Below are 22,740 nucleotides of genomic sequence, written 5' to 3'. Positions count from 1 at the left end.
CTGCTAGTCATTTGATTAATAATCTAAATGTCATGTTTTTAATTCTGTGAATACATCATTTGGAATGAGTTTGGTTTTTCAATTATTGTTGTGATTCACTGACATCATAAGGCAAATATGGCCAGAGAACTTTGGCTTTGAACTCAAAAGACTTTGGACTCTACAGTGAGGAGTCAGCTGAAGGCACGTTTTCTACACTAGTAGTAGTAGTTGGTCAGGGGGGAAAATGTTTGGCAACAGATGTCTGCATGAATATCAAACCAGGGATTTTTTTTTTATCATGGACTTTACTATATCTGAAGTTATAGTAATAGGGAAAATTAAACTTGCTTTAATATAGAATTTTATTACATTTAATAAATACATAATTTGCTCTATCATACTTCCTGTAATCTACAAATATAAGTACCCCAAATGGATAATAAGAAATCAAAGGTGAACATTAATACATTAAAACTCTACTGCAGGGCTCCTGTAATGTTAGTCTTGGGGTAAACTTCTGTTCCCAAATTATGTGGAATAAAGGCTTTTGGAAAACATTCTCCAAATACTACGATCATTAAAGATCCTTTTACCAAGGGACATAGACATCACCTCTAAGGCTTTAAGACAGACCCTTTTGTGGACTATTGTAACTGGTTCCCCTATGCTTCCAGAACCAAGTTCTTCCATTGAGGGGTGGTGCCAATTGGGAATTTGGGGGCTTAGAAGATGAGAGTCTTCATTTCTTAGGGTCTTAGCTTTGTCAAAACACCTCTTGCCCAGGGAGCTATCCAAGGTGCTGTCTGAAACTCCCTGTTATCCGGTAGATCTGAATCTTTTGTCCCAGTGTTGACACGTATTTCTGCCTATGAGCCTAATCCTCCTGACTGTGTCTAATTCCGAAACCATCTGTGTTTCCCAATTTGGATCCTACCAAACCTCTACTTGCTTCCAAATCGTGAGATGTGTTCTGACATGTTCATAACTTGCCCTCAGCTAACCCTTTGCCTGCCTCTTGTCTTGACTCTGCCTCGTCTGACTTAACTACTGGCCTCTCCTAAGATTGATCACCCCGTTCCCATATGGTTCTTGTGCATCTGTAGCACATGTGAGCAAAATAATAGAAATCAGAAGTTAATAAAAAAGAGAAATTAAGCCTCAAGATATAAATGATTCTTAATTTTTGTATTAATATAAATTGCCTAAGTTATGTACTATTGAAAAAATAGTTTTCTAATGAGAAAACTTCCAGTTATACGGAGAGTAGAAGGAAAAATAGAAAAATAGTTTTCATTTTTAGTTTATCTTTCAACATGTTTTTTTAAAGCAAATTAAGTATTCAGCTACTGTTGGCAAGATCAATATTATTCTTGGAACATACATTTGTTATACAGGCTTTAGTTCCATTCATAATTTTTACCTGAAATAAAGCAAAGAAAATTGTTTTGACTATAATGATGGACAACACATTCAAGAAATTGGTGCTAAAATCTATTTTAAGACATTTTTAAAAGATATGGTACATTTTAAATTTGTGTAAGTGTCAGAACTTGCCTTGAAGTTAATATATTTTAATATAATCATAATAATTTATGTTTCCATAAAAATCCCTCTATCTGCTCTCATAAAAATTATTCCTGCATCTGATTTCCATTACAATATGTGTGTTGTCTCTATGAGGAAAAACAAATCCATGTTACTTTAGAATACTGTGCATACACATCAGGTGTTGTGCAGTTGACTGTGCAACAAATGTCCTTTGTTTTCTCAGCTTCTTCTACACTGTTTTGAGAAAGAAAAACAAAACCTTCAAGCACACTATCCTCTGTTTGCTAGCTATGAAGAGTTCGCCTATTGAACATTGCCAGTGGTGTTTGTATTGGCATTTAAGACAGAGCTAATCATGAGCTAGAATCATTCACACTCCTTTTCCCAGCCTCTTGTGTGACCAGTGACCCGCATCTCTAAGACAGTTCTCAGGATTGGGGATGCAGAGAATAGCCATTAACAATTTTTTTTATGTCTGCAGAAAGCTATTAATAATAAACCCTCCAGGGATTGAGTTCTTGACCTTGGCTTCTGACCAACTCCTAACGTAGAGCAGAAAATATGAACCAGGCACCACATTCTTACTGGGCCCCAGCTGAGATTTGATTCAATTTAGACGTCAATATAAACAGAACTGGAAAAATAAAAATAATCTATTTTAACAGTGGAACCCATTCTTCCAACAAAACCTCATAAGAAAGCCTGGCATATAATATGGATAAGAGGAGAGCTAGTGCCCTGGAATGGAAGTCTGGGCTGGGGACCTCCATCCATTGCATGGGCCACTACAGGGCTTCAGCATTCTGTCTGAGAACTACTGATTGTCTGTTTCCTTCACATATGGGGAGACTGAGGCTTGGAGTGGTTAACTCACTGTTGCAGGCTACACAGCTAAATAGACACAGTTGAGCCAAGAAACTGGCCTGACCACCTTTCTGTTCCATTCACTACCTCCGCCTCTCTCTTTCCTTTCCCTGTTTCCTCGTGGTGGAAACCAGCACATCACGAACTTACTCAAACTTCTGTATTGACAGAGTTCTTGTTGTCCTCAAGTAAAAAAAAAACGCTCTAATTCAAATTGGCTTAAACTAAAGAAGGACTTTACAACTAATGTAAAAGTTCAGGGATATCTGGCGTCAGGTGCATCTAGGAGCTTAAAAGTGACATCCAATTCAGTCTCCCTCCCTTCATATCCCTCAGCTCTGTTTCTGCTGTGCAGGCGTCATTTTCAGGGGACCTTCCTTGTGGATGCCAGCAGATGGAGGCACCCAACATTCTTACAGCTGATAGTCCTTACAAAAAGAAAACTTCTCTTTCCTAATAGTGCTAAGAAAATTCTCATAGTCGACCCCTATTTACCTGAGTTGGTTCATGCACTTATCCCCGGGCCAATCCCCGTGGCAAAGGGTTTGAGTGATCTGATTGGTCGAGGCTGGGTCATGTGACCATCCCTGGACTGCAGGTGGGGAGTTGGGGTCAACCCCACACAAATCATCTGGACTAAAAATAAGGAAGGATAGGTTTCCCAAAGAAAAACCAGGGTAATGTTAACCAGAATTGTGGGAGGATGGATGCTGGGAAGGCAAAAACAACATACATTGACTGCAACATCGTTAACTCCTAGTTGGCTTTTGAGGCTGATACTTAGAAACAAGTGAGACGACTCACTGCAGAGCTGCCTGACCGTTGCTCCTTCTGTAGTACCCCAAACTCCTCTCGATTATAGACTCTTCAATTTTATTTTTGCTTACTTAGGGATTATTTAGAGATTTCTTGATTTTTTTGAATGCATAGAATTCAAACATAGCCTAAATTTTTGGAGGCAATTGGTAGAAATGTCCAGAAGTCTTGATACATTTGAGAATGTATGGTTGAGAGAGAATAAAACAAGATCACACAGACATCTTCCAGAAACAGAATATAGTGTTGACAACCCTAAATCTCCCTGCCCTTCTTTGTTCTGTTTCATTTGCCCCTGGGCTCCTCCAGCCAAGCCAAGCAGAGCGCTTAGCTGGGTGTTCTCAGGTGTGCACTATCAGGAATGTTCTGAGAGGAAAGGGCTGCCTTTTAGTTTTCCTCGGTGAAGAAATAATAACAACGGTGGCAGAAAGGCAAGGTTGCTTCAAGATTTCATGATGTTAATCCTGTAGTTTTGCAGCAAGAGTCTAACTTTGCCTCCAACTAGAGGTATTTTAGGAGGCTGGCTGATGGAAACATGGACCTGGAAATCTAGATTCTTGTCTCAATTCTGCATTGTCTAGTTGACTTTGATCAAGTTTCTCACCCTCTCTGGGCCTGAGTTTCTAAGTCTGGAAAAGGAAAGGTTGAAAATATAATCACTAACTTTCACGTAAATTAGTAAAGTGTAGCATGCAGACCATGGTGGCTCATGAGATTATTTCAGGTGGCACATGGCCATATTTTTCTATTTTAATAATTATGTATGTATTTTTTAACATACTAGATTAACCAGCACAACAACCACCAAATTTTGTGGATAATATGCTAAAGAACCACCTAAATTAAATGCTATATTTTTCACACGCTTGAAGCTCTGGTTTGGGTGGGGAGCAAGGGCAATATATGTAACGTAAACTTTTGTACCCCTGCAATATGCTGAAATAAAAAAAATGCTATATTTTTCAAAGATGAGTACAGTTAAAGGAAAACATTAAGTAATATTAGTACCACGGCTGCACAGATATGGCAAAACCGCAGAGGTGGTATATGAATGACAGAATTTGAGGAAACTCTGATATACATGACTTCAATCTAAGTTTTTGGATAAAATAGTGTTATAATGATTTGACAGATGTGAAATTTGAGACCATGCTTTATTGTGAACCTACGCTACCCACTGTGCATAGTTCTTATGCATGATATTGTTGAATTTTCTCAAATATCCCTGTGAGGTATATGTTGTTAATATTATTCCCATCTTATGCCTGAGGAGCTAAGGTTTGCGGGAGGTTCGTTAAGTTTCCTGAAGTCACACACTGATTGGCTGAGTTGTTATTCAAAGTAAGAATTACTTTGTTCTAAAACCCATGCTCTTTCCGCCAGCCACACTATAACGCCAGGACTCACGGCTAACAGAGAGGTAAAATCAGGACAGGAGCTTCTGACTCCACATCCTGGATGTTTTTTCTGTAAAATTCACAGGTCTTCAAATTCCAGAGGCGCCTTCTGATGCTCTTCTCAGTCTAGATAGAGCTGGACACACGGACAGGCAGAATTTGAAGCTCCTGCTTTGTCTGATTCTGCAAATACTCCCTACCTCTTATCATATCAATTATTATAGCTCTGATTTTATACATATTTGAATTTTTTTGCATCTTCAAATTTGCTTTTGTGCTCTGTAAGTTGGGGTTGCTGTTCAGTTTGCACCCTAGTAGGGAATAGCTGAGAGCTGGCAGGAAGACCTAGGAAATTCTATATAGGCTCAGAGTGTATACAGGATATGTGGGTAGGAAAGTAGGGGCTGTGGGGGAATAAGGGAAGAGGAAAAAGTGGAAAAATGCAGTGTTGAGAAAGAAGGTTGACTAAAAAGTTGAGAAAATACCAAAGACAAACTCCATATGATTTGATAATTTTATTTCAGGCTACTCTAGGTCCAAATAAATCTTAGGAACTGTTGGTACAATGACTCAATTGTACCTTTCTTACAGGACTACAGGGATGACTTATAAGCATTTAGTGATTAGCACATGACTTGCCCCATAAACAGCCCTCCTGTAAAGGGTAGCTGTTTTAGTTCTGAGGATAATCATGTGTGCTGTTGAACATGATCCTTTCTTTTCCTAAGCTGGATATTTCTTATGTTCATGGAAATATAAGATGTTTTCAAAACTCATTAAGTTGTGCATTAAAAAGATTGTACATCAAAGGACAAAGGATGAACTAGAGGAACATTACAACTCGTATGACAGGTATCAGGTTTATTTCCTTAATACAGAAAGAATTTCTGTAAATCAGTAGTGAAAGACCAACAATGCAATAGAAAAAAGATGGGTCAAAGACATCACACAAAAGAATTATCAATGACTTTTAAACACGTAATAGATCTTCAGCTTTATTCATAATGAGAGAAATTCAAATTACAACTGCAATGAGATGCCATGTTTTATCTATCAAATGGACAAACATCGAAAAGTTCAGTAACACACACTGGATTGACAAGGATGGGGAAAATGCTTTCATATATTGCTGCTAGAAACATAAATGGGTAGAACTTCAGGGAGGAAAATTTGGCAACATTTAACAAAAGTATAAATGCACATTCTTTAACCCAGCAGTTCCCTTTCTTGTATGTTTTCCCATGACTATACTCAGCAATGTGTACTTAGGTATAAGGAGACTTATCACCACATTGCTTGTAATAGCTAAAGACTGGAGGAAATGTTCACCACTAGGGCACCAATTAAACCGTGGTGGTAGATGTGGTACATCTATACAGTGGAAAGCTATGCAGCAGTTAAAAATGTCATGCAGCTTTAGATAGATAGAAAATCTCCAAGATATATTAAGGGGAAAAAAGCATGACACAGAATAGCATATAGTATGTCAACCACCTGTATAAAAATTAAAAGGCTCTATGTAAATATTTGTTTGTATATAGATTAAAACATCTCTCAAATGATATCCCAGAAGCAAAGGTAAGAGAGAGGCTTACCTTCATTCTCTTGTATCTTTGAATTATATGCCATTCTGTATTACTTATTTAAAATAATAATAATAAACTATTGAGTACACATGGAGAGTGTGGGCCTGGAGCCCAGAGAGACGTCACCTGTGGTTGTGTGCCACCCTTTCCCTTCCTCAGCTGGGCCCACTGCTCTGCTGGAGCAAGGCACAGATCTGCAAGAGGTGGGCATGTGTGGAACCTTCAGGAAGGCCGATCACTGACAGTTAGAAAGGAGAGGAGAAAGGGACCACAGGCTCAGCCCATTTGATCCAGGAGGGTCCACTGTGACCCTCGAATCTAAAATGCTCTTTTCATAGAAAAAGAATTGGCCTGGAACCTAGGGTTGCAGGACGTCCTGTCAATTTGAATCTCAGACAAAAAACATTAAATTTTTTTTTAGCATGAGTATGTCCCAGGCAATATTTGGAAAATACTTAGGTATTTTTAATTGCTTAATCTAGCAGTCTGAGAGGGATCCCGAACCCAGCTACTCATTAGGCAGCGTACATTCTCTGAGCCAGGCTGTCCTGATCTGTGAAATGAAGCGTGATAACTGTCTGGCTTTATCATGGGGTTGCTATGAGGCTTAAACACGCCCAGTGCCCTGTGAATAGTTACATGCTCTAAAATTGTCGGGAATAAAGACAGTTGCTATCAGTGTTATTGTTATCCAAACCCTGGTCTCCATGACAAACAACGCATTGAACTACTGCCTTGTTTTCTTCCAACTTCACTGTGATTTCTTGTAAGCCTTAGGCACATTGTCACACATCTATTTTTCATATTTAAGGCATGTTCCTAAAACATATCAACAAGGACTTCATTTTCAGTGTTTTTTGTTCTTGGACTTAGATTTATTGCCTTTATTTTAAACCATCTTTACCTTAGGTAAATGACTGGCAGGATATACTGCTTAATTCATTCAGCATATCTTTATTGAACACCTATTATGTGCCAGGCATTGACGGTAAAGGGCTGAGTGAAATAGACCGATAGAGCCAAACTCTTTCATCACTGAATGTATGGTCTGGCGGAGGTCCAGCTGTGTTAGAACCAAAGGAGGAAAGTAAACAGATAAGAAGAGTGCTTCTCCAGGCTGTCTTGACTTTAGAATCACCTGAGGAGATGTCTAGGCTGTCTGGCAAACCCAGGCCTCCCTCAGTGATTCCAGCGTGCAGCCAAGGTTGAGAACTGCTGGATTAGAAGGGGCATGGAGCATGTCGGCTCTTGGCTTCAATAAAGACTATTTTGCAAGTGAGGACTTCTCAGCCAGCATGAATGTGGTTACTTACATAGACATGTACAGAGGGAATTGGTGTAATAGACTAAATACCCGGCAAACTGGGCAAAACAGCTGGAAGGAGCAGGAGTTGGGTTTGGAGCAGGAGGACGTGGTTTTCAACGGCCATATTTGAGAAGACTCCAGGGAGTCTAAGTCAGGGGTTCCAAGCCCTCCCTGGGCTCAGACAACAAGCTTTAGGGGCCCCAGTAAAGGAGGTTGGCTGGGAGGGAACAGACTTCGTAGGCAAAATTGCCCTGGACAACAAATGACCATGTAGAACTATTCAGCCCACCTGGCAATTGCAGCCACTCTTATTTGTTTTTGTTAATAGATGGACTTCTGTGTTCAATTATGTTTTGGGGAAAAAAAAAGTTTTAAAGTCACTTCCTAATCTAGATCAGGTGGCTCATTTTACAGATATTGTGGGGTTTACTGTCATTTAAACTCTTCTTTCTGTTATTTTGTTCCCACCATGTAAGTCACATCTTCTCTGTAATGTAGCAAAATGAAATGTGTTTACCTCTGCAGCTATATTTTCTCTTAAAATGGAATAATCTTATTCCTACCTGCTTTTATCTTTTATAATAGGCATAAAATGCAGACTGTGCAGTGAGAAAGTGCAAATAAAATAAAATATATGTATATCAATACATGTATGTGTGCATATATATATTCAGAGTTATTTATTTACCTGTACCATGATGAAATTTTCATAGTCACTCCTATTTTCTTCTGGTTTGAATGAAGCTGAAATGCATATAACTCCTTTTGTTTGACAGAAGTGCCTTGCATAATGCATGAGAAAAAATATTCAGCTGTGCTCTGGCAAGGTAGAGAGTTAGAGTCTCTTGTCTTATGAACAAACACATATTCTGTAGAAGAAAAATACTTTTTTCCCACCAGGTACACTTGGGGAACTCGCAGAGTGAATTCAGTCATCCAGTGTCCTCTGATCACCACCATCCACATTTCTTTTATTTTTAATAGGGGGACTTTTCTATGTTTCCAAGGAATATCTTTTCCACCTGACAAGTAATGTAATGTAAAATGCGTTGTGAGGACTGATCTCTGATAGAACAAACACTATCAGGTAATGCAGCCTTTTCTTATATTTTCATACTCTCTTAAGTAGTGTGTAAAGTGAAACTCCTTTTCCAAATATGCCATGACCTTTCATTGTGGGTTCATCACTTGGTTTTCTGTTGGTAGTTGCTAAGGTAAACTTCTCTTCTAAAACTGCCACTTGGGCCAGCAGGGTTTATAGCTACACCCTTCCCAGACCCTATGACAAAGGGTGGAACAAACATCTGTGGCTGTGGTTGCAAATGTTGGCAGATTGTTTACACTGGAGATTGCCTCCTGGCATCTGCTTTGCTTGTGCCAGGCTTAACGCTTTGTAATCTTTTAAGACTACTTTTGCAGTGTTAGCTTTGATATAAGAATAATTTCCCGTTGTCAGGGAGAACCAAAATGGCGTTGGAGACAGTTAAGCAATGCTGACCTCATCACTTCTCAATGTATTGCTGATTTCTGCACTTTGGAACTCATTGAAATTTGAGGCTGATAAAACTATAGCTCCTTTTAATCTAGAAATGTCACACAATGAAACATTTTCTGAATGCTTCCCACAAACTCTGCATTCCAGAAAGGCAAAGAATTGTGCACTTCAACAATCCTTTGTGTATCTTGACATAGTAAGAATTTATGTTTCAGAAAATATTAACAGTGGGAGCATATGTGAAAATAATAAGGGTGGTGTGAGTTGCCAATGAATTTACAGCTCTCATTAAATATCATATTTCCTACAATAACAGTAAATTGAGTAATTAATATGAAATTCAAACTTAATGAGAGATCTCCATAATAAAAGAAGAGTTTTAATGTGGCTTTATATATAAACATAATAAAACAAGCCTGTCATCAGGAAAGAGTTTACTCACTTATTTAAAAATATAGAGAGCACCTGCTAGGAGGCAGGCAGATATGTTATGTATCCTTATATGCTTAAAATCCTAGTGAGGAATACAGACAAGTAATCAGCAAATGAAAATGAAAATTATAATGCTGGTATTAAAAGAGCACTTAGAAGAGACATCTAACCATATTTGGAGGTGGAGATTAGCAAAGGCTGCCTGGAAAAAGCAGTATCTAAACAGGACTACTGTGTACAGTTGTATGGGTTGTGCATTGCACAATTGTACATGATGGCTCTGTTAAGCTAAGGCTTCAATGGTGTATGGAGTGAGCTAAGAAGGAAGCAAGAGGTAGTGGAGTAGAATGTATGAGGGAAGGGAGATGAAAGAGTATCCCAGGTAAAAGAACAGTATGTGGGAAGGCTTAAAGCAACAAAGAGTCTGGCACCTTAGCTTAGAGACATATGGGTCCAGAACTGAATAAAGGATTGGGCCAGAGACAGAGACTGGAGAATCACCTCTGTATAAATGAAGTTGGAAGGCATAGGGATAGAGAGTCACTCAGGTAATTTGGATACCTATAGCAGGAAAACTCTAAACAATAATGGTTTAAATTAGGATTTCTTTTTTTCTTTCATAATGCGAAGTACAGAGGCATGAAGTCTAGAGTGGTTAGAAGACTGTACAATATGATCAGGTATCCAACTCCTTCTATTTTTCCGCACTGCCCACGGCAATGGCTTCTATCTTCAGGGTTGCTTGCTAGGATAACCAGCTGGGTCAGTATGCCCAGGACTATGGGGGTTCCCAGGACATGGAACTTAAAATTTTAAAACCAAGATAACCAGGATAGTTAGGATGGGTTTGTACCCTTGTCACCTCCTGGTCTTAAGATGGCCACTGCAACTCCAGCCCATTGCGTGCACACTTCAGGGGGGAAGAAAGTGGGGAGGAGAGGACAAAAGGGACCTGCCAGCTGAGTCAACTCCCATCCTTGAGCTTTCTTGAAAGCCCCATCCAATGACTTTCTGCATTTAGAACTTAGTCACTGGCGACCCCAAACGCTTAAGAGACAAACAAAGGTAGCGGATACCACGGAGAAGACTGAGGAGTAGCAGGTGGAAGGTAGGAGCAAAACATCAGAGAGGACCTCCAGGAATCCAGAGGAGAAGAACATTTCAAAATCAAGAGGTTAATGCTGTTCCCAAGTGCCTTTATAAAGCCACCTCCAAGGTGAAAAGTGCCACAATTTTCCTGTGGAAATTCCCCTCGTTGCCAAAAAGCCAAACGCTCCAGATGTGGGAGAAGTTGCTGAGTCACCCAGGAAGGAAGAAGCTGGGCATGGTCTGCGCCCCCAGGCCAGACATTGCTAACTGACAGAGACACCCTACTTACTCGGTGCATCTACACCGGGCCTCACTCTTTCCTTCAATTTCAATCCTAAGTGGCACTGGAGAAAAAACCTTCCCTGGCACTACTGGACGTCAGGGTTCCTTCCAGCTTCAACACGTTAAGGTTCTCCAGAGGTTCGGCAGTCGCAGGCCAAGCTCTGGCTCCCTTTGTAAGAGGAGCAAATTCTTATTTATAAGTGAATTTGGAAAGGATGAAAGTTTTCTTTTTTTAATTTTGGAGATAAGCATTGTATCATAATGACAGATGAGGAGTGAATTTCCTGAGCCGATCGACATTGCCCAGGAACACCGGAACACTGAAGAGTCAATTTCCACATCAGGAGGGAGGGCTCCCCCCGCCACGGCCCTGTGTGTTGGGATAGCACGGAAGCTCGTACGTAGCAATTTTAGGCTGCTCTTTAAATGCTGGCTTTCCTCTTGCCTTATGCAAAGCTATATTTTAAATGTTCCCCAGTGCGAGAGCCTCTTTGCTGTACTAGGGAAGGTTTCGTTCTGGGTGGGGTTTCTTACCGCTTGGGACCAAAATAGCATGGAAATGGCCAGTGGCTGTTTCTCAATTACAGATCATTTTGCTCATCACACTTCAGAAGTGGGACCTGCCTATAAAGTTACGCTGCACACCAACCATCCTCAATGCATTGACTTCTGGCGAGATTTAGACGAAACCTCTTCAATCTCATTCATCTTCTTATCCTTGGAAACTAGCCAATAGCCAGGGGTTTCATACACTTTTATCGAACGAGAATGAGAAGTTTCTCAAATCAGTGTCGTTATTAGGGACCTCACATGGCAAGGAGAAGGGGAAAGAGAAACCATTTCCATCAAAAACAGTTACTGAAAAGAGATGTGCCTTGCAAAACTCTATGGAGAGACCCTTTCTAATCCAGCAGGAAGATTGGGAGCCTGCTGGACTTGTTTTTGTTGGGTGGTACGAAGCACCCTGCTGTCTGGCAGCTAGGGGTCCTAATCCTTTATGGAAATGGATTACCGATTAGCTGTGTACATAGTGCCTTCTGTTCGCTGCAAGTTAGTAAGTACTTATTAAGACCTGGGCTGAAACCCTGGACCGTGCTTTGTGTATTAGCTGATAACTAGGGGTCCTGCACTGCCAGTGTTTCCCTTCCGCGGAGTGGTTGCGCACCCTCTGTCTCTGGGTTGCAGCACGCCCCACTCCTCAGCTGGCTTTGCAGGGGATATTTTCTGGGGTCCTCCGAGCCCAACACTGCAGGGTCTCTCTGACAATAGACACTAACCAAAGTGCAGGTGCAAATATCTTATTTTGTATCCATGGATTCTAAGTTGGATCATTGATTTGTTATTGTCCTTTTGGGGGGCTGGGGAGGTGTACTACTATAGATCAATTGTAAGACATACCCTAATTTTAGAAAACTTGACATGTTTAAAAACCTTCTAGATTTGAGGCAATGTGGTGGAAAAGTTAATCTGGTGGTTGTGTTGTCAGTATGGATAGTATTTGTGGAGAAGCCAGAGTGAGTTTCCATATAGCTCCACCCATCCCTTCAGAATCCCAGTATAAGGAAAAGGAAGAAAAGGTTGTTTTCCTGCTAGAGGAAGATAATACTATGAACATGTAAATTAATAAAGAAGACAGACAAGGAAATATTTGGAGGCAGCCTGGTACAGGGGAAAAGGCGTGGACCTAGTGCCAGACTTTGGCATACTAGCTGTGACCTTAAACCGATAAATTAATTTTTGTGAATCTCTGTCTCCTTATTGGTAAAGTGGCAATTCCTACCTCATAGGGTCATTGGACAGGATTAAGAGAGAACAAATAGCAAGAATCTAGTGCCCAGAGCACAACAAAAGTTAGTTTCCTTTGAACTTCTGCTTCTCAACAGATGATTTGGGCTGAAGTTTTGAAAGGTGTGTTCATTTTCATTTGATTAAAATTATGATTTGTATAGTTAGTGAATTGTTGAATGAACAACACAGGATAATAGTAAAATTGAAAACTTCAAACAGAAGGTGAGAATAATTTATGCAAGTCAGAGATAGTTGTGATTTTTCTTAGATATTTTCAGATCAGAACATTTTCTGCCAGAAGTGATCAGTAGATTTACAAATAATTATGAACCTGATTGATTGAGAAAAAAATCAAATATTAACAATCCCAAAGATTTAATAGATTTTTTTTTTTAACATTTGAGGAGTGCTGTTTCATTTATTTTCTTATAACACAATCAATTGTTTTTGAGAACCCCTATGCCTGGTTGCATTTTCTATACATATTCAGAAATTTGACTTTTTAATTTTTTAAAGTCTTTGATGTGCAAAGAAAGCAAGACTCCTTCAAAATGTAAGCTGATGGCTTATATATAATTGAGAATGCAGTTCCACAGAGGCATCCTCTCTCTATGATAGGAATCTGGTTCTTTGCAGAAACTTTTTGAATGTTTGCTAGATGCTTTGCATGTATTATTGTCCAGACTGCTTTGATCAGCTGATAGAGCCCAGAGACAATCTGACAATCATCTAGCATAGAACACAGCTGGGAAATGGGATGGGACAGAATGGAAAAGGCTGGGACCCAGAAAAAGATGTGCCCATGTCAGTAGAGCAGGCACTAGGGAGAATGGATCCAGCCGCAGATGGATGGAAGATCTACACAGTGGGCAGAAGTTTGGGTCAGAAGGGTAGGGCAAGAGACAGCAGGTAGAACAATAGCAGTTGGTAGCAGAGAGGTCCAATGTGAAGTACCAGGTGGGCTAACTATCAGAAGAGCAGGCTGATCGGATAACTAGAAATAGAAGAGCTAACATTTATTGAGAGCTTGGCACTGTGCTAAGTGCTTTACTTCTATTATTTGACTTAAACTTCTTTAAAACACTACAAATGGCCAGGCTCATGCCTGTAATCCAGCACTTTGGGAGGCTGAGATGGGAGGATCACTTTAGGCCAGGAGTTTGAGACCAGCCTGGGCAACACAGTGAGACCCCATTTCCACACACACACACAAAAATGTTTAAAAACTTAGCTGGGTGTTGTGGTGCACACCTGTAGCCCAGCTACTAGGGACACTAGGGCAGAAGGATTGTTTGGGCCCAGGAGTTTAAGGCTACAGTGAGCTATGATCACACCACTGCACTCCAGCCTTGGCAACACAGGGAGACCCATCTCTAAAGAAAAAAAGAAAATGCTACAAAGTTGATATTTTAGCATCCCCATCTTACCAATGAAGAAAGTGGGTTTCAGATAGCATAATTGACTTGTCCAAAGTGACATCATTTCTAAACAACGTGGCTGGGATTTGAATCAACATCGAGCGGGTGTGATAACCGCACTGGACCACTCCACAGCACTGTTTTCACAGGCAGGACCTGACCCAGGGAGGCGACAGTAAGATATTCAGAAAACCAGGTGAGAAGATCCTAGCCTGGGTTCAGAGACTGAGCTTTGGCCCTGAGAAGGAAGCTGCCAAAAAGAAGCAGTGTCCTTGTCTTAGCTACACAAGGTGCTAAGAGCTAGACAAAAGGGTGACATAGGCATTGCTGTCAGACCTGGGTCACAAGATTTCAGCCAGCATCATACCAGGAGTTATTTCAGCCAGCATCATCCCCAATATGTTTTGCTGGGTCCCACTTTAGATGATGATTAATCCTAGGGAAGAGCCAGGGAGGCTCAGCTGTGAGCAGGGGAACTGCCGAGGGTGGGCAGCCAGGAGGGGCCTGGCCCTAAAGAGGATAGAGTTGCAGATGTCAGCAGCAAAGGGCCAATTAAGGTGAAATGCATGAAGACTGTTCTCATGTCAGCATTGAAAATGTGTGCTGGTCTGTTACCTGAACAAATATCTGCTCTGATCCATACTGGAAAAAAAAAGTAATAAAATATAAATTTCTCACTATCTCTGGAACAACTAAAGGACTCTTTCCCTCATAATGAAAACAGAAATAATTAACAGTTAACATTACTGTTTACAAAGCATTTTTCTATACAGTCACGCACTGCGTAACCAGATTTAGGTCAACAACGGACCGCATATATGACAGTGGTCCCATAAGATTATAAGGAAGCTAAAAAATTCCAATAGCTTAATAATGTCTTGATGATCCTGACCCTGTGTAGGCCTAGGCTAATGTATGTTTGTGTTTTCGTTTTTAACAAAAAAGTTCAAAAAGTAAAAAAAATTAAACATTTTAAAAATAGCATAAAGCTCATATAATAAGGGTATAAAGAAAGAAAATATTTTTATACAATGCTGTACAATGAGTTTGTGTTTTAAGCTAAGTGTTATTACCAAAGAGTCAAAAAGTTTTGAAAAATTTAAAGGTGCATAAAGTAAAAATGTTACAGTAAGCTCAGGTTAATTTATTATTGAAGAGAGAAAAATATTTTTTATGAACTTAGGGTACCCTAAGTGTACAGCGTTCATAACGCCTACTATAGTGTACAGCAATGTCATAGGCCTTCACGTTCACTCATTCACTCACCCAGAGCAACTTCCAGTCCTACAGGCTCCATTCATGGTCAGTGCCCTGCACAGGTGTACCATTTTTGATCTTTGCTACTTTTTTTATTGTACCTTTTGCATGTTTAGATATAAAAACATTTACCATTGTGTTCCAGTTGCCTACAGCATTCAGTACAGTAACATGTCATGCAGGTTTGTAGCCTAGGAACAATAGTTTATACCACATAGCTTAGGCGTGTAGTAGCCTGTGCCATCTAGGTTTGTATCAGTACACTCTATCATGTTCACACAGCAAGGAAATTGCCTACGCACCCATTTCTCAGAATGTATCCCTGTCGTAAAGCAACCCAGGACTGTACATCATTTCATCAGGTTCTCACAGCAACCCTATAGATATGAAGTCATAGCTCACTGGAGTTTTACATTTTAAAGTCAGCACAAAAGATGAAAATTGTATACTATCAAAATTGCCTTTGAAATTTCCTTAAATTACACACAGAGTATAATGTACATGACTTTCTGCATATTATAGCATTTCTATGTACAACACAGCCAATATTTTCCTTTCATTGTGGAAATCTATACTTTGTTTAAGCATTAATGAAATAGATTCCATTCAGTGGATATTCACGTGAAAAATTTATTTCATGTGTGTATGTCTGTAGAGCAGTGGCTGGGTTGTTTTTAGTTGGTGTTTTTCTGAGAACATTGAGTGATTTTCTAAATATTGAATGTAAATGTCATGGGACTCCACTTTTTTATTATTTCCATTTTGCAAATTAAAAAAACTCATGATGCAGTTAGTATGTGCATGATTGAGTCTTAAACTTAGGTTATACTTTGCAAACCTGAGTGGGGTCCACTGTACCACAGAGTCATCCCAGCATGATCATCACAGCTGAAGGACAATGCCTTCGTTGTCAGCCAATAGTCTCCTGTGATCAGTGCCCTGTGGTAGCCAGGGATTTACCCTATCATGCTGTGCCTTGGCTATCAGAAATCATCAATGCATTGAGTTCCGTCTGTGCAAATGTGCCCAGCAAGTGAGCATGACCTCAGGACTCAGCTCTTTATGACTTGCCTTCACTGAAACAGAAAAGCTTTTTCTGTTGTTGTTTTCTGGTGCCTGCATGTGACAAGGAGACGGTCAGACCCTGGGGCATGTGGGCATGTGGAGTCTGTTCTTTTTGGCAAGATGGTTTAATGATTGTTTCTGATGGCTGACTTACTTTTTAAGAGACTCTGTTTGGAAGTTTCTGGCCCTTTTCTGACCCCTTATAAAGATTTTATTATTTACAATAAATGGCTCGTAAATCAGTTCAAATTGCCCAAGCAGCAGTATTTGAAGTGGATCCTTCCCTCTCCTCCTGACATCATGTCTTCAACACGGTGGTTGGTAAATCTCCCCCAGATCCTTGGCCTGAAGATCACAATCCCCATGTGATTTCTGCCTTTCTTTGCTTGTCTCCTATTTGTTTATTTTAATATCTCTGAAGCATTGTTTTTTATCCTTATTGGTTGAAAAAGATAGGGAAAGAGGATATGTCAGCAGGGATGGTGAAGTAAGGACCTCAAAAGATCCTCTCTCCATAAAAGCAATGAGAACACTGGAAAAATGATAAAAATCAACTTTTTAAGAAGCCTGGAAATGAATCAAGCATTTGAAACATTCAGGAGCATGTATTAATATTTAAGAAAAATGACTGAATATTGGTAAGAACAACTTTGTGATGTCTGAACCTATCTTATTCTCATCCTGCTCTTTAAATTCATCTGGAAATAGAAGGGACCCAAAATAGCCAAATCAATCTCAAGAAAGAAAAATGAGATTGGAGGGCTCATACTTCCCAATTTCAAAACTTACTAGAAAGCTACAGTAGGCAAGACTATGTGGTACTGACGTAAGGATAAACATAAATAAACCCTGCATCTATACTCAATTGGTTTTCAACAATGGTGGCAAGAAAAGCCAATGCACAAAAATTAATTTGAAATAGATCAAAGTCCTAAATGTAAGAGCTAAAACTAAAAAACTCTTAGAGAAAAACATAGGTATAAATCATCATGACCTTAAATTAGAGAATGGTTTCTTAGCTATGACATCAAAAACATATAAAAAAGAAGAAAAAATAGAAAATTGGACTTCATCAAAATTTTAAAATTTTACATTTCAAAGGATACCATACAGAAAGTAAAAAGACAAACCACAAGAATGGGAGAAAAAAAATTTGCAAATCATATAGTTGATAAGATCTAGTATCCAGAGTACATAAAACCTCTTATCATTCAACAATAAAAAGGCAAATAACCCAATTTTTAAAATGGAGGAGGAATTTGAATAGACGTTTGTACAAAGGGGATATACAAATGGCCAGCAAGCACATGAAAGATGTTCTACATCATTAGTTATTAGAGAAATACAAAATCAAAAGCATAATTAAATACCACTTCATGTCTAGTAGGAAGGCTATAATAAAAATATGGACAATAAGAAGTGTTGGTGAGGATGTGGAGAAACTGGAACTCATACATTGCTAGTAGAAATGCAAATGATGCGGTCACTTTGGAAACCAGTTTGGCAGTTCCCCAGAAAGTTAAGCATACAGTTACCGCATGACCTGACAATTCCACTCCTAGGCATACACCTAAGACTATTGAAACTTATGTCTACATAAAAACTTGCATACAAATGCTCATAGCAGCATTATTTATAATAGCCGAAATGTGGAAACAACCCAAATGTCCATCAACTAATGAATGGAGAAATAAAATGTAGTATATCCATAAAATGGAATATTATTCAGCTTCAAAAGGAATGAAGTACTAGTATATGCTACAACATGGATGAACCTTGAAAACATTAGCCAAGTGAAAGAAGTCAACCACAAAGGGATGCATATTATATAATTCCATTTATATAAATATCCAGAATAGGCAAGTCCATATAGGGAGATAGTAGATTAATGATTTCCAGAGGTTGGGGGAGGGAATAATGAGGAATGACTGCTAATGGATATGAGGTTTCCTTTTGGAGTGATGATGAAAATGTTCTGGAATTCAAGAGGAACTCTCAAAACTATACAAAGACATGGAAATTAAACAACTTGCTGCTGAATGGTATTTGAGTCAATGATGAAATTAAGATGGAAATTTTTAAATTTTCAAAATGAATAATAATAATGCAAGCTACTATATCAAAATCTCTGGGATATAGCAAGGTACTCTGAGGGAATTTTATAACACTAAACACCTACATCAAAAAGACAAAATGATCACAAATGAACAACCTAAGGTCACATCTCAAGGAACAAGAAAAAAGCAAACCCAAAGCTAGCAGAAGACATGAAATGTCAAAGATCAGAGCAGAACTAAATGAAATTGAGACAAAAAAAAAATACATAGGATCAATGAAACAAAGAGTTGCTTCTTTGAGGAGATAAACAAAATCGATAGACCGCTAGCTAGATTAACCAATAAGAGAAGAGAGACGACTCAAATAAGCTCAATCAGAAATGAAAAAGGAGGTATTATAACTGATACCATAGAGTACAAAAGATCATCTGAGACTACTTTTAACACACCTGTGCATGCACACTGGAAAATATAGATGAAATGGATAAATTCCTGGAAACATACAACCTCTTGAGCTTGATCAGGAAGAAATAGAAGTCCTGAACAAACTAATAATGAGTAGTGAAATTAAATCAGTAATAAAAAAATCTCCCAAGTAAACAAAGCCCAGGACCACATGGATTCACATCTGAACTCTACCAGATTGACAAAGAACTGGTACCAATTGTACTGAAACTATTCCAAAAGATCAAGAAGAAGGGAATCCTCCCTAACTCATTCTACAAAGCCAGTATCACCCTGATACCAAAGCCAGTATCACCCTGATACCAAAGCCAGGAGAGGACACAACAAAAAAACCTACACACCTATATCCTTGATGAACATAGATGGAAATATCCTCAACAAAATACTAGCAAATCAGGTCCAAAAGCACATCAAAAAGATAATTCACCACAATCAAGTGGGTTTCAGCCCAAGGATATAAAGATGGTTCAACATAGTAAATAGACAATGGGAGAAAATATTCACAAGCTATACATCCAACAAGGGCTAATCTGAGCAATTTAGCAAGAAAGAAACCAAATAGTCCCATTAAAAAGTGGACAAAAGACATGGACATTTTTCAAAAGAAGAGAAACAAATGACCAACAAACGTATGAAAAATGCTCTACATCACTAGTCATCAGGGAAATGTAAATTAAAACTACAATGAGATACTACCTTACCCCTGTCAGAATGGCCATCACTAAAAAGTCAAAAAACAGTAGATACTAGCATGGATGTGGCAAAAAGGGAACGTTATACACTTTTGGTGGGAATGTAAATTAGTACAACCTCTATGGAAAAAAGTATAGAGATTTCTCAAAGAACTAAAAGTAGATCTACCATTTGATTCAGCAATCCCACTACTGGGGATCTATCTAAAGGAAAAGAAGTCATTTCATTACAAATACACCTGCACTCATATATTTACCACAGCACAATTCACAATTGCAAATATAAAGAACCAAGTGCCCATCAACTGATGAATGGATAAAGAAAATGTATACATATATATATATACACACACACACACACAAACACCCCCCCCATGGAATATTAGTCATGAAAAAGAATGAAATAATGTCTTTTGCAGCAATTTGGATGGAACTAGAGGCCATTATCCTAAGTGAAGTAACCCAGGAACAGAAAACCAAATACCGCATGTTCTCAATTATAAGTGGGAGCTAAGCAGTGGCTGTGCATGGTCATAGAGAGTGACATTATGGACATTGGAGACTCAGAAGGGAAGGGCAGAAGGGGGTACAGGATGAAAAAATTACCTATTGAGTACAACATACCACTATTCAGGTGATGGGTGCACTAAAGCCTACTTCTCCACTATACAATTCATCTATGTAACAAAAAAACATTTGTATCCCCTAAATCTATTAAAATTTAAAAAAAAGAAAATTTTCTGGAATTAGTGGTGATGGTGCGCAACTTTATGAATATGCAAAAACCACTGAATTGTATTAAAAGGGTGAATTTTATGGTACGTGAGTTGTGTCTAAGGTTAACTTCCAAATGACCATCTCATTAGGATGAAATAAATGAAATATTCCACACACAACGAAAACTTCATTAACTCACTCAGTGGTAAAATGATTCTTTTTAATAAAGTAAGAAGAAACAACTCACAAATTTGTTTTAGAATAGCAATTTTATTATTGACAGAGCAAGGAAAGTCACCATCCTTGATATATATCTTCCTCATTCTACATTTATTTTCTTAAACTTCTTTGAAATATACCATGTTCCTTCTAGTTCAATTTAGCTACAATATGACCACAAAATATACTCTTACACTGAAGCCACAGGCAAGGAGAACAAATAGTTTCAACTCAGGAGCCAACTCAGATTGACTGGTAGTGGCTACATGCAACACTGTGTTTAGAAGGATTCTGAAGCTATATTCCGAAGAGGCATGAAAAATGTAGTGATTAATTTAGAAAATTTATCTTGAACTTGGCAGTGGTAGTGGAGGTGGGCAGCACTTGGGCTAATTATTGAATCTAGGAAAATGCATTACTCTTCAAAGTGGCTGCAAAATCAGTTGGGTAGATAAATCTTTGGATGAACTGAAATGCAGCTAGTAGGCACATTCACATGCATAACCTAAACACGAATTTAAGCTCCGTAATTTAAATGCAAAATACCAATATTTTGAAATAGCTGACATTTATGGCTGGGATGTCAAAATCACTCAATAAATAGCACCAACTTTCATCATACAGTATAATATGAAGGTATTTTAAGGAATACATTTTATATAGTGTGTGCTCTCAAAGGTTCTTGACAAGAGAACATTAGCATATGCTTATAGTAAAATCTGATCTAGTGAGACAGAATGTCAAGAGAGTTTTTTTATGGCATTCACTAAGAAGTCAAAATAATCACTAGCATATGGATGCTGTGAGCCTGCTATAACACACATTTACTTCAGTTTGAGTTGTACCTTCAAGTAGAACTGTCTCCTGCCTCATTTCCATGCTACAGGAGCTGCTCTTTCTTTGGTAGACGAGAAGTGCCGAGAGAATGAGCCCTGGTTTCTCTGTTGTACCTTACAATGATCAAAGCACAGCGCACACCGGCAGCGGCAGCGTCACCTGGAACTTCCCGGGAATGCAGTCGGTTAGAAATGTGGGATCACCCCAGACCTACTGGGTTGGACACTCTAGGGGTGGGCCCAGAGATCTGAACAAGCCCTACAGGTGACTCTGGGCTCGGTCTTGAGAGCACTGCTTTGGGCTGTTCCCTTCTAGAATGGGAAAGGAAGGAGGGAGGGGAAGAACGGGGGAAACTGAGGAAGTGCCCAGGGAGAACTAGGTCTCCATACGTGGCAGCTAAGTTGGTACTTGGTGTGAATGTTGATAGGTCAGAGTGCAGACTTTCTTTGTTTCTTTCCTCCTTTATCCCCCATGTTCCAACTCTCTGTTTACTCAGAAAAGATTTGAAGTGCTCCCGGGATCTCCCCCAATCCCATCTTCACCCCACCCCACTACCAGCCTGCTCAGAGTCCCTTTTGGGGGCCAGTAGCAAAAAGTAGAGAAAGGAGGATGGCGCTAATGCATTTCGTCATGTCACAGTGAAGCAGCACTTGTGTTCAAAAAGGGTCGGTGTGAGGGCCCCGACTCAGGACTGTAAAATCCAACAGGCCCCTCGGCTGGGAATGTGTGTGCAGCACGTAGAACAGTGCCCGGGCCTCGGCAGTGAGGGTTGGCTGTACGCAGGAGGTGGTGGTGGTGGTGGTGGTGGTGGCAACTTCTCCACAAGGGTGCCTGGGTTGGCATGGAGAAGCAGTTGCTGTTTGTACCCAGTGGTAGTTGCTATGTGAAGAAGATTGCCAGCCAGAGATAGATCTCAATCTTGAAACCCATCAGCCGGCAAGAATGGCTCCCTGGAGACAATGCCCTAACTGTGTTCCAAATGTGAGAATGGTCATCGGCTGGGCTGCAGCTGGCCTGTCGCTACTGGCCACGGAGATAAGGATCTGGGCTGGGATGGGAATTTAGGACAACAACTGTGGGAGGAGGGGCTGAAGAACATTGAGCAAAACAAAGAGGCATTTCAGGGCCTTTCTAGTAACAGATTAGTTTTGGGAAGCCCCATGTGCAAGCAGTGGTGTGCACAGCCCCAGGCTGGAAGACAGCAGGTTAGATGCTGGCCATGAACATGGGGACCATTGAGCAAGCATTAGAGTCTGCAGGCCAGAAAGGGCCAGGGGACCCCACACACCCACAGGCGTCTGGGTCACTGATAGGACACCAGGCAGCCAGAGCTGGGTCTGGAAGGCTCCAGTTGGGGCTCTTAGCTTCAGTGCCTCCTTTTGCTTTATAAAAGTGTTGTTGCACATCCTGGTGCAGACAACAGAACAC

At 39.7% G+C, this 22,740-nt stretch overlaps 1 protein-coding gene across 2 annotated transcripts in view; it reads left to right on the top strand.

The window, feature by feature from the left end:
- Positions 1-22,740, top strand: part of MAMDC2 (MAM domain containing 2) — a 151,790-nt gene that overhangs the window by 44,015 nt on the left and 85,035 nt on the right. The gene's annotated exons all lie outside the window — the stretch shown is intronic.

Source organism: Eulemur rufifrons, chromosome 7 (genome assembly GCF_041146395.1).
Source record: "Eulemur rufifrons isolate Redbay chromosome 7, OSU_ERuf_1, whole genome shotgun sequence".
Classification (NCBI taxonomy): Eukaryota; Metazoa; Chordata; class Mammalia; order Primates; family Lemuridae; genus Eulemur; species Eulemur rufifrons.
Note: the sequence above shows the minus strand (reverse complement) of the source record. Positions and strands in the feature narration are given on the sequence as shown.